The sequence below is a fragment of the Nuphar pumila genome, chromosome 7, assembly GCF_984573655.1.
Source record: "Nuphar pumila chromosome 7, dmNupPumi1.hap1.1, whole genome shotgun sequence".
Classification (NCBI taxonomy): Eukaryota; Viridiplantae; Streptophyta; class Magnoliopsida; order Nymphaeales; family Nymphaeaceae; genus Nuphar; species Nuphar pumila.
In genome coordinates, this window is record NC_143255.1 from 84,531,409 (window position 1) to 84,542,502 (window position 11,094).

The 11,094-nt window shown below is 40.4% G+C and overlaps 1 non-coding gene across 1 annotated transcript; it reads right to left on the reverse strand.

The window, feature by feature from the left end:
- Nucleotides 1-780: 780 nt before the first annotated feature.
- LOC149832416 (small nucleolar RNA R71) lies at nucleotides 781-883 on the reverse strand. Its single transcript, XR_016433445.1, has one exon. It is a non-coding gene; the product is annotated as a small nucleolar RNA R71 (small nucleolar RNA).
- Between the last annotated feature and the right edge of the window lie 10,211 nt (nucleotides 884-11,094).

An 11,094-nucleotide genomic window follows, 5' to 3' on the forward strand; every position in this document is an offset into this window, starting at 1 on the left:
TTCACATATTGTTCTTTTTAGGATTCACTTAATTATCATTCTGCAAGGAGCGATTAGACAGGTGGGTTTTAGAAAAACATAGTTTGTGATTTCCTGTATTTATTTGTTTTAGCATTTTAGAATAGTTTACTTTGTTATTTAATTATTTAGTATAGAATTCTGACATAGCTATATAGCATATTTGTTTGTTTTTAGTTACTGTTATTTGCTTAGTTACATTTTAGTATCTGTGCTAGTTTAAATTTTTTAGTTGGTCGTTTGCTTACATCTGGTCTTAGTACCAGTGTATGCAGGGTCGACGAGGTCTAGGAACCCCATTACACCCATTTGTTGACAACCCAGAGAGAATTTTACATTCTCATCGAAGTTCGGCAACAATGGCTGACATGGATCCTCCACCTCCACCCCCAGTTCTTTCACGCCCTCTGCGGGAATACTTCATTCCCACAGACTATGTTCAGGCATCCTGCATTCGGAGACCCGATGTAGGAGCGCCACATTATGAGATTAAGGCCAGCATTATTCAAATGCTTCCATCCTTTTATGGCCTTAGTCATGAGGATCCCTACCGACACTTAGATGAATTCCTCGAAATCTGCTCTACTGTTAAGATACAGAATTTTGATGATGATGCGTTGAGGTTGACTCTATTCCCTTTTTCATTGAAGGACAAAGCCAAGTATTGGCTAAAGTCCTTAGATTCTGTAGAAATAGAGTCCTGGGATCAGTTGCAACAGGAGTTTCTTCGGAAATACTTTCCCATTGGTCGCACGAACCAATATCGTAGAGCCATCACTAGCTTTTCAGAGCTAGATGGTGAGCGCTTTCATGAGACCTGGGAGAGAATGAAGGATCTCCTCAGGAAATGCCCCCATCATCAGGTGCCGAAATGGCAACTGGTGCAGAGTTTCTATGATGGATTGTCTGACAAGAATCGTCAGATGATCGACTCTTCATGCGGTGGGACATTCATGCTGAAGAGCGAGGACGAAGCATGGAGGCTATTTGATACATTGGCCGAGAATTCACTCCACCATGCTTCGAGCTCTCATTCTGATAGAGCCACACCCAGCATTCAGAAGAAAGCTGGCGTTCTTGAGATTGGTCCATCTACTGCACTACAGTGTAAAGTAGACATGATTGCTCAAAAGCTGGACCAGCTTCTCTCAGGACCATCCACTACACAGCAGGTGTGTACTCTTTGTGCCAGTCCGGCACACGAGATCACTGAGTGCCCTTCAGCAGCTCAGTACCCTGAATTTGTTCAAGAACAAGTTCAGGCAGCTCAGGGTTACGTCAGACCGCCAAATAACCCATTTTCATCGACATATAATCCGGGTTGGCGTAACCATCCCAATTTTTCATGGAAGAATCCACAGTCTTCTATACAGATGCCTTCTTCCTCTCAGCCAGTTCGGCAGCCATCTTTTACTCAGCCATTTCAAAGACCGAACTATGCTCAGTCTTCTTCTTCTTCAGTTCCTTCCCCGATTCAGCAGGAGTCTGCCCCGCAGACATCTTTTGAGGAGAGACTTCTCCAGGCATTCCAAGAGGTGAAAACCTCTAATCAGAATGCCTTCGAGAAGTGTAGCCAGATTTTGAGCTCACATACGCAGTCCATTGCGAAGTTAGAGTCGCAAATGGGACAGTTAGCTGAGGCTATTAGTAGGAGACCCGAGGGTACATTGCCGAGTCAGGCTGTCATGAACCCGAAGGGTAAGGACCAGATGACTGGAGGCCTATTTCATACTGAGACACAGCAGCAGGCTAAATCAGTTATGGCCTTGAGGAGTGGACGTGAGTATCACGTTGAGAGTAGAGAGAAGATAGAGGAGCCAGAGACCATTGTTTCACCTACGTCGGCTCAATCATCATCCCCATCCCCATCATCACCTTCATCATCTTTATCCTCAGAGAAGAAGAAGGATAGGAGTGAGCCTTCTCGCAAAGAGGAGGAGCCAGCAGAGTATATCCCCCCACCACCCTATCCCAAAGCATTAGAGTCTCCTGGTTATAGAGGGAAGCAAGGTGCGAAGATCCAGGACATGCTTGATATCTTCAAGCATGTACAGATCAACCTACCTTTGCTCGATGCTATTCAGCAGGTGCCGGCTTATGCCAAATTTCTGAAGGAGCTATGTACGCAAAAGAGGAAATCCAGAGAGCGAGTTCCTAACAGGGTCCATCTGACTGAGCAGGTGAGTTCAGTACTTCAGCATCAGACACCACCCAAGCTCAAGGACCCTGGAGCACCTATCATTGCTTGTTCTATAGGGAACATCCGGATAGAACGCGCATTGCTCGATCTTGGAGCAAGCGTGAACATTCTGCCCGGATATTTCTTTGATTCTTTCGGGTTAGGGGAGATGAGATCGACTCCGATTACACTTCAACTGGCAGATCGTTCCGTCAAGGTACCGAGAGGTGTCTTGGAGGACGTGCTAGTTAAAGTGGATGACTTTTATTTTCCAGTCGATTTCATTATCCTTGATATGGAAGGAGTAGACAGCCAGCACCAGACTCCGATTATTTTAGGCAGACCATTCTTGGCGACTTCCAATGCGTGCATCAATTGTAGAACTGGAGCCATGGATCTCTCATTTGGCAATAGGAAGGTAAAACTGAATATTTTCAATGCCGCGATGGGACCAGCAGGAGACATGGACTGCTTTCATGTAGACATTGCACAGGAGTTAGTGGAGGAGCAGCCCGAGTTGTACATTACTGAGGATTCTTTAGATTTGTACCATATAGAGAAGAATAGCGGTTTAGATAGTGTAGATGTGTCTAGAGTGTCGTCGGAGAGACCACCTTGGGGAGCAGTCAGGGAACCCCTTCCACCACTTGCGGAGACCCCCGCCAAATCGTCGATCGAGTCACCTCCGAAACTTGAGTTGAAACCCTTACCGGATTCACTCAAGTATGCATATCTCGGAGATGATGAGACTCTGCCTGTGATCATCTCGTCCTTGCTCACTGAAGAGCAGGAACAGAGATTGCTGACTATTCTTCGGGAGCACAAGGCAGCGATTGGATGGGGAGTTGCTGATCTAAAGGGGATTGATCCTTCATTCTGCATGCATAGGATCCATTGTAATGAAGAAATCAAGCCATTTAGGGATATGCAGAGAAGGCTAAATCCCAACATGAAGGAAGTGGTGAAGAAAGAAGTGGTGAAGTGGTTGGATGCCAGAATCATTTATCCTATTTCTGATAGTCAGTGGGTCAGTCCGATTCAAGTTGTGCCGAAGAAGTCAGGACTCACTGTGGTTGAGAATGAGAAGGGTGAGAGAATTCCGATGAGGACCACTACAGGATGGCGAGTCTGCATCGATTATAGGAAGTTGAATGTGGCAACTAGGAAAGATCATTTCCCATTGCCATTTATTGATCAGATCTTAGAGCGACTCGCAGGACAGAGCTACTACTGCTTTCTAGACGGATATTCAGGATACGATCAGGTAGTTGTCCATCCTGACGACCAAGAGAAGACCACGTTTACATGTCCTTATGGCACCTTCGCATTTAGACGTATGCCTTTTGGGCTCTGTAATGCCCCGGCTACTTTTCAGAGGTGCATGCTTGCTATCTTCTCGGACATGATTGATGATGTGATGGAAGTTTTTATGGACGACTTTTCAGTGTATGGCTCTTCTTTTGAAGATTGCCTCCATAAACTTGCTCGAGTACTGAGTAGGTGTGTGGAGACCAATCTCGTCCTGAGTTGGGAAAAGAGCCATTTTATGGTCCAGGAGGGGATTGTGTTAGGACACATTGTGTCCAAGCATGGTATTGAGGTTGACAGAGCAAAGGTGGAATCCATTTCTCGTTTGACTCCACCCACCTCTGTGAGGCAGATTCGATCATTTTTAGGGCATGCGGGATTTTACAGGCGGTTCATAAAAGATTTTAGCAAAATCTCTCGACCGCTTTGCACGTTATTGGAGAAAGACCAGCCCTTTGTTTTCGGTGAGGATTGTATGAAGGCCTTTGAGATTCTCAAAGAGGCCTTGATTACTGCACCTATTTTGAGACCTCCAGATTGGACTCTCCCATTTGAGATTATGTGCGATGCTTCTGATTATGCTATGGGGGCCATTCTAGGACAACGCATTGATAGGAAGCCCTATGTGATCTACTATGCGAGTAGAACTCTGTCTGATGCACAGATGAATTATACTACGACAGAGAAGGAACTACTTGCGGTAGTTTTCGCATTGGATAAATTTAGGTCCTATTTACTCGGTTCGAAGGTGGTTGTCTATTCTGATCATTCTGCATTGAAATATTTGTTGAATAAGAAAGACACCAAACCGAGATTGATTCGTTGGGTCCTACTACTACAGGAGTTTGATCTCGAGATTCGAGATAAGAAAGGAAGCGAGAATGTAGTAGCAGACCATCTTTCCAGACTGATCGTGGAGACCACGCAGGATCAGAGACCGATCAGTGATTCTTTCCCCGACGAGCAGATCATGTCAGTCAGTACATCGCAGTTACCTTGGTTTGCAGATATTGTGAACTATCTGGTTTCGAGGCAGATACCTGAGCATTGGAACAAGAATGAGCGTGAGAGGTTCCTATCTCAGGTGAGGCACTATTATTGGGATGAACCGGAGTTGTTCAAATACTGTGCAGATCAGATCATTAGGAGATGCGTTCCGGAGGAGGAATACCAATCCATTTTGAATTTTTCCCATTCGTTAGCCTGTGGAGGGCATTTTAGTAGTAGGAAGACGGCGGCAAAGGTTTTGCAGTCAGGATTTTATTGGCCCACACTCCACAGGGACGCTCATGAGTTCTGTAGGCGATGCCTGCGATGTCAGCAGATTGGAAACATGTCCAAGAGGGACATGATGCCCTTGCTACCGATTTTGATAGTCGAAATTTTTGATGTTTGGGGCATTGATTTCAATGGACCATTTCCGCCCTCATTCGGAAATTTATATATTCTGGTGGCGGTTGATTATGTGTCCAAGTGGGTCGAGGCTGTGGCCACCAAGACCAATGATCACAGAGTAGTGCTTAAGTTCATTAAGCACAACATTTTCAGTCGTTTTGGAGTGCCACGTGCGATGATTAGCGATGGTGGCAAGCATTTTAGGAATGTTCAGATAGCTTCTCTGCTGAGAAGATATTCTGTCAATCATAGATTCACCACTCCATATCATCCGCAGACTAGTGGACAGGTTGAAGTATCCAATAGGGAGATTAAGCGAATTTTAGAAAAGACAGTTCGTCCGGACCGCAAGGATTGGTCCCAGCGCTTAGATGATGCACTTTGGGCATATAGAACTGCATTCAAGACTCCCATTGGCATGTCTCCGTATCGCCTTGTATTCGGGAAAGCATGCCATCTTCCTGTCGAGCTAGAGCATAGAGCGTACTGGGCTATAAAGAGATTGAATTTTGACCTCACCCAGGCTGGCAAAGAGAGAGCACTGCAGCTCTCAGAATTAGAGGAACTCAGGAATGATGCATATGAGAATGCCAAATTATACAAGGCTCGCACAAAAGCATTTCATGATAAGCATATTGTCAGAAAAGTGTTTGAGCCAGATCAGAAAGTGTGGCTATACAATTCTCGTTTACATTTATTCCCAGGGAAGTTAAGATCGAGATGGACAGGTCCATACATTGTAAAAGAAGTATTTCCCCATGGAGCAGTGACATTATTCGATCCTATGACCCAAGGTACATTCAAAGTAAATGGGCAAAGACTGAAGCCATTCATTTCAGATGCCTTACAGGATGGTGAGTGTGAGATAGTGCATCTCACGAAGGCATGAAGATTCGACCAGAGGGATGTATGATATGTACATTATTTATTTTTCATTTCAGAGTTTTTTTTTTATTTAGTATTTCATTTCACATGTGCTAATTTGTGTTTTGATGTATGCAGGATGAACTTAACAATTAGTGTATCAATTACCAGGTACAGAGAAGAGTTTTCAAAGAATTCAAGAATCAGAGGAAAATCAACTTCAAAAGCTCAGAACAAAAACCATAGAGCAAATCAGGTTGTATCTATCCTTTCTCCCATATTTTTGTTAGTGTCTTTTAGTGTGCATTTGCATTACATTTTTATTCATTTTGTATGCCACTAGAGACAGTGTCATTCAAGCATGGGGGGGTGGTTTAGATGCATGCACACAAAAATACACAAAATTTTTTTTTTGTATGACTGGTAATCAAAGTAGGCATTTAAGAACAAAGTGTAGCATATATGATTGTTTTTGGCATAATCTAACAGTTTAAAAAATTTTAAGCCCCATAAATTTTTTTTCTGAACTGAATCAAATATAGTAGTTGTTTATGAGATAATTCAAAGAAAAGATAGTATTTGATTGTTAGAAAATGTTGAATCACTTTTGTATAAGTATGCACAGTATGTTTTGAGGAAGAAATAAGCAATGGAAAGATGTGTTTGAAAAATGAGTTTAAAAGAATAGAGCTACGTTTAGTTGTTGATGTATTCGTGAATCCTAGTAGTGGAACTCAGACACGAGATGAAGTGTTTGAGTGTCTTAACGAAAAGGATAACGAAGGAGATCATCTTCTTGTCTAAGTCTATATTTGTGGCCTTTGCAGTTCGAGTAAGTAGAATCTGAAGGGTGTTTTACACCTGGTGCCCCAAAGCCAACTGACTTGGGAGCCACCGGTTCGAAAGCTTGTTACATGGACTGCATAGAAAGCCTAAGAGATAGAGACATTTCACATGACAAGAGGAAGACTATACGTAAACTATTAGAATAGAAGGTCTAGTGACTCGAGCAATTAAGTCCGAGGGATACTCTGTATCTAGTGCCCTAAGGTCGGCCGACTTGGGAGTCACTGACCCAAAGCTCGCTACACGGGTCACGAAAACTGACTATTCGAAATAGTGCTCATATGAGAAGAATGCGCAAGAGATCAAAAGTTGAAAATGAAAGAAAAAGAATGTGCTGAATGAGAAAATTTTCATTGCTTAAGTATATGTGCATTACTGTGCAGAAAATATACAAGTGAGAATAAATGAGTAAAACATGAGAATACTTGATTTTCGGAGAAAAATCATGAACTAGCTACAATATTAGAAAAGTGAAGGAAAAGAATTTTTACTGTGGAGGCATGAGATTTTTAAACTTTTTTTGAGAATGTCAATTACATGAAATATTTGTTACAACTGCATTCTTAAGAGCCTAATATTTTTGAAAGATCATCCTTGCATTTTATTGATGTTTGTGGGTAGCATCGCTGCAAACCCTCACGAGACCTTACTCGTCCACTAGTGTAAGCTAGGGGTTTAAAGGGCTTGTTGCATACGCTAAATGCAACCGTGATTCCTACGAAAGTGAGGTAGTATTATGCATTCATGCTTAGCATTTCTTGTCTTCAGTGCATATCATGATTAGGGTTTGTTAAGGGACTAACAAACATTCAAGCATGGGGGTATTTGATGATGCATGAAATGCACATCATGTAAACAAGTTTTTCATGCGTTTTGTATCAAGTTTAAGGTTTTAAACCCATGTTTAGATGTGTTTTGATAGTAAGGGGCTATGGTTCGAATTTCAGAAAAATCGGAGTTAAAATGAGAGAGTTATGGCTATTTCAGTGTTTGGGCACGGATTTCGAGGTGGATCGGATCCATATCCGACCCAATTAGGTCAATTGGACCTTGGATCAACTCTTAGAAAGCCCAAAACCCAACCCACACACCTATCCATACTCATTTCAAAAAGTTTTTCTAAAAACCCCCCAGAAAGTGGCGCCTAGCAATATTTTATTTTTTAACACTCTTTCTGAAAAATGTCAAAACTATAAATAGTTTTTTTTCAAGAACCCTAGGCGTCTTTGGCTGTGTTTGGACGCCCCCTACAGTGACTCTACAGCAGCAGCTCCTTCCTCTCCATCTTCCCCAAGTGTTGGCCATTGAAGATCGACCTATGCTTGATTTTCAAGCATATTTTCAAGCTTTCTTTGGTTTCTTTTCATTTCTTTCTTATTCCTTGCTGTCTTTTCACCATTTTTCTGTACTTTTGCAGGTGTAGCAGAGGTGGAGACCATTAACCTTGGGCGGGAGTGCGCAACACACCACCAAGGTGAGCCGGCCCTACCTCCATCCGGCTTTCTACACCCTCCGATCGCGAATCGGCTCACATTCCATCACCGGTGGATCTCCAACGTGTAGCAGCTGCAATAGGTGCCGTTTTTGGTGAAGTACAGCATCCTTGAACTGTAGAAGACGTCTACCTCCAGCCACGGTCCGCTCTTCTTCATCCCCCCGGTCGTCGGATCTTCCAAAATGTAGGTCTTCTTCTTCCTTCTCTTCTAGATAAAACCGATTTGTGTGTGTGGTTTTTGTTTTGTTATTTTCTGTATGTTTCTTGTTTTTCTTTTTATTTCAACCTTAGAATAGCATTCGTGCATAGGCCAGCACGTTAGCTTAGGTTTATTTATTTGATTGATTCATTGGAATCGAGTTTTTATTGATTTTTCATCTTTTTTATAAAAATCGGCTAGATCTTCATCTAGCCGATTCTTCAAGTTTGTCATAAGTGTTCTTGATATTGTTTTACAGAAAATCCAATAAAAAAAGTGTTCATTTTGATTTACTTTATTCGGTTTTTGTGTTGGTTGTATTTGGTTTTAATAAAAAAAGAAAAAAAAATCCAAAATCGGCTAGATTTATTCTAGCCGATTCTTGATTTTTACAAAAATATTTTTCTGTTTTGATATTTTTGTTTTGTCCAGCATGTGTATTGTGTTGTTTTGTTGAAAATCCTATTCCAAAAAGTTTATTTTAATTCATTTTGATTGTGGGTGCTGCTTGTCTTGTTTTGATTGTATTTTTGAAAAAGAAAAAAAATTTCGGCTAGAGATATTCTAGTCGATCTTTGTATTTTTGTTAAATGTTTGTGTTGATGTTGGTGAATCGTGTAGTTGCTGTGTGTTTTAGGTGTTAACAGCAGTATATAGTTGTGTTAGTCATTTCATTGTTTTAGGATTGATTTAATTAGTTGTTTTAATCAATTTTTCGTTTTTGTGTTTTGAGTCTATTGTTGAAAATTATAAAAATCAAGTTTTCTTTTTTTTTTCATGTTTTTAATTCCAGCATAGTGCTGTTCTTGTTAGCATTGGTGTAATTAGGAGTTCTTTGTATGATTCTCTAATTTAGTTTTATCAAATTAGTGGTTATTTAGTTTTATTGCTTTTTGTTAATTTATAATTTTATTTTTTTTTATTTTCGTGTGGTTCTTCTTCTTCCCCAAGGTGGGGCGGCAGCCATTAGAGCTCCCCTGGAGCTCTTGGTCGATTTTTTTTTGCAAGTCTTAATTGTCATTAATTGAGTTAGGAAGGTGTCTAGGTTCAATGTATTAGGGTTTTCTTTCCTAGCCGTTTTTAGGGGTTAATTAAGTATGTTTTGGGAATTAGGTTAGCATTAACTCCTAGGAAATCGTTTTCTTTATTTAATTCTTTTTTTTCCCTAGGTAGACTTAATTCTTTTAGTTTAGAAAGTAGCCCCTATTGAAGTTGGCGATTTTTGGAGAAGGGAGGTGATTAAAGGAATTGAAAATTGGAAAGCTTTTGGAAAAAGGATATTCTTCAAAAATCGTGTGAGGCATTTAAGGAAAATTTGAATTTTGAATGTGTATTAAAGAAGGAGTTACTCCTTAACTTTGGAAAGTGTTTTGCAATTAAACCAAAATTCCAATCTAGGTTACACGATTTCCATAGAGCATTCAAAGCATTTTAATTCCATCTTGAAAAGCAAAAATCGTGGATTTCTAGATTGGTCTTTTCAGATTTCCAAAAAGGTATTAAAGGCAATTAAGGAGTGTAACTCCCTCTTTAAATGGGGCGATTTTTGAGAATCCAAAGCATTTCAAAGTTTGAATATTGGTAATTATTACATTCCTTTTTCCAACCTCCTCCATTAAAATCGTGAACTTTGGATTAATTGTAGCTTAATTAGGAGGTTACTACTTTAGTCTAGACCTAACCTAGTCAAACCGAGCCTAGGTCGAGTCAACCCCTAGTCTACACCCCCTTTGAGTCTAGTCAAAGCCTAGCCTAGCCCAAGTCAAAGACCTAACTCGGGTCAAAACTTAGTCTAAACCTAGTGAGTCAACCGAGCTTACCTTAGCCCATTCGAGCCTAGTCAAACCCTAAGCTGGGTCCAACTTAGTTGAGCCTAAGTCAATTCGAACCTAGTTGACTAAGGTAACTCAAAACCGAATCCAATTAGTGAGTCAACCTTAGCTCGAACCTATCTCTTTCAACCTAGTCAAACCGAGCCTACCTAATCCCATCCGAGTGCATCCAAACCCAAACTGAACCTACTGAAGTCGAAACCGATCCTAGATCGAGTCAACCAAGTGAATCCTAACCTTAGCCTTCGTTCTTTAGTTAAGTAAGTCATTTTTTATTATTTCCTTTGATTTCTATATTAATGAGTTTATTTATCTAATTTAGTTTTAGTATAGAAGTGTGTGTACGTATAGCGTATTTATTCAGTATGTATGAAATGTGTTTTGTTGTGTTTTGAATGATAGTTAGATATTAGTTAACTTAGTGGTTAGATTGCATTTTATTATTTAGCATAGTTGCATTTCCATTGTGAGTTAACTTAGTTCTAGTCATAAATTGCTTGTAGGTTTTGTGCGTCGTGCATTTAGTATTTTCCTAATTATCATCTGCATATACACTGTTATACAGTGTCATTTAGATTGCATTAGGTGTAGATTGCATTTGATAGTGTTTCCATAGGTTCATAAAGTGAATAGTGCACTCAAATAAAAACCAGATTTTTGCCCTGTCGAAACAGAATTATTTTCTGATAAAAAACTCTGTGTTTTCCAAATTTATTTTTTCTATTCACTATATTGACGTGTTATTTAACTGCAGACCAAATTTCAGCTCATTCGGAGTTGATTTGGTCTGATTTTTAAGCGTTTTGTGAAAACCGCTTTTTCTGGATTTTAAATTACAGGACTGGCGATATCCTGATTTTTCCCAGATTTGAAACGCTTATATCTGGAGTTCCAGATACTGTTTTTTAATTCTGTAAAAACTGTCATTTTGTTTAATCTGTCAGTTGCAGAACAGAAC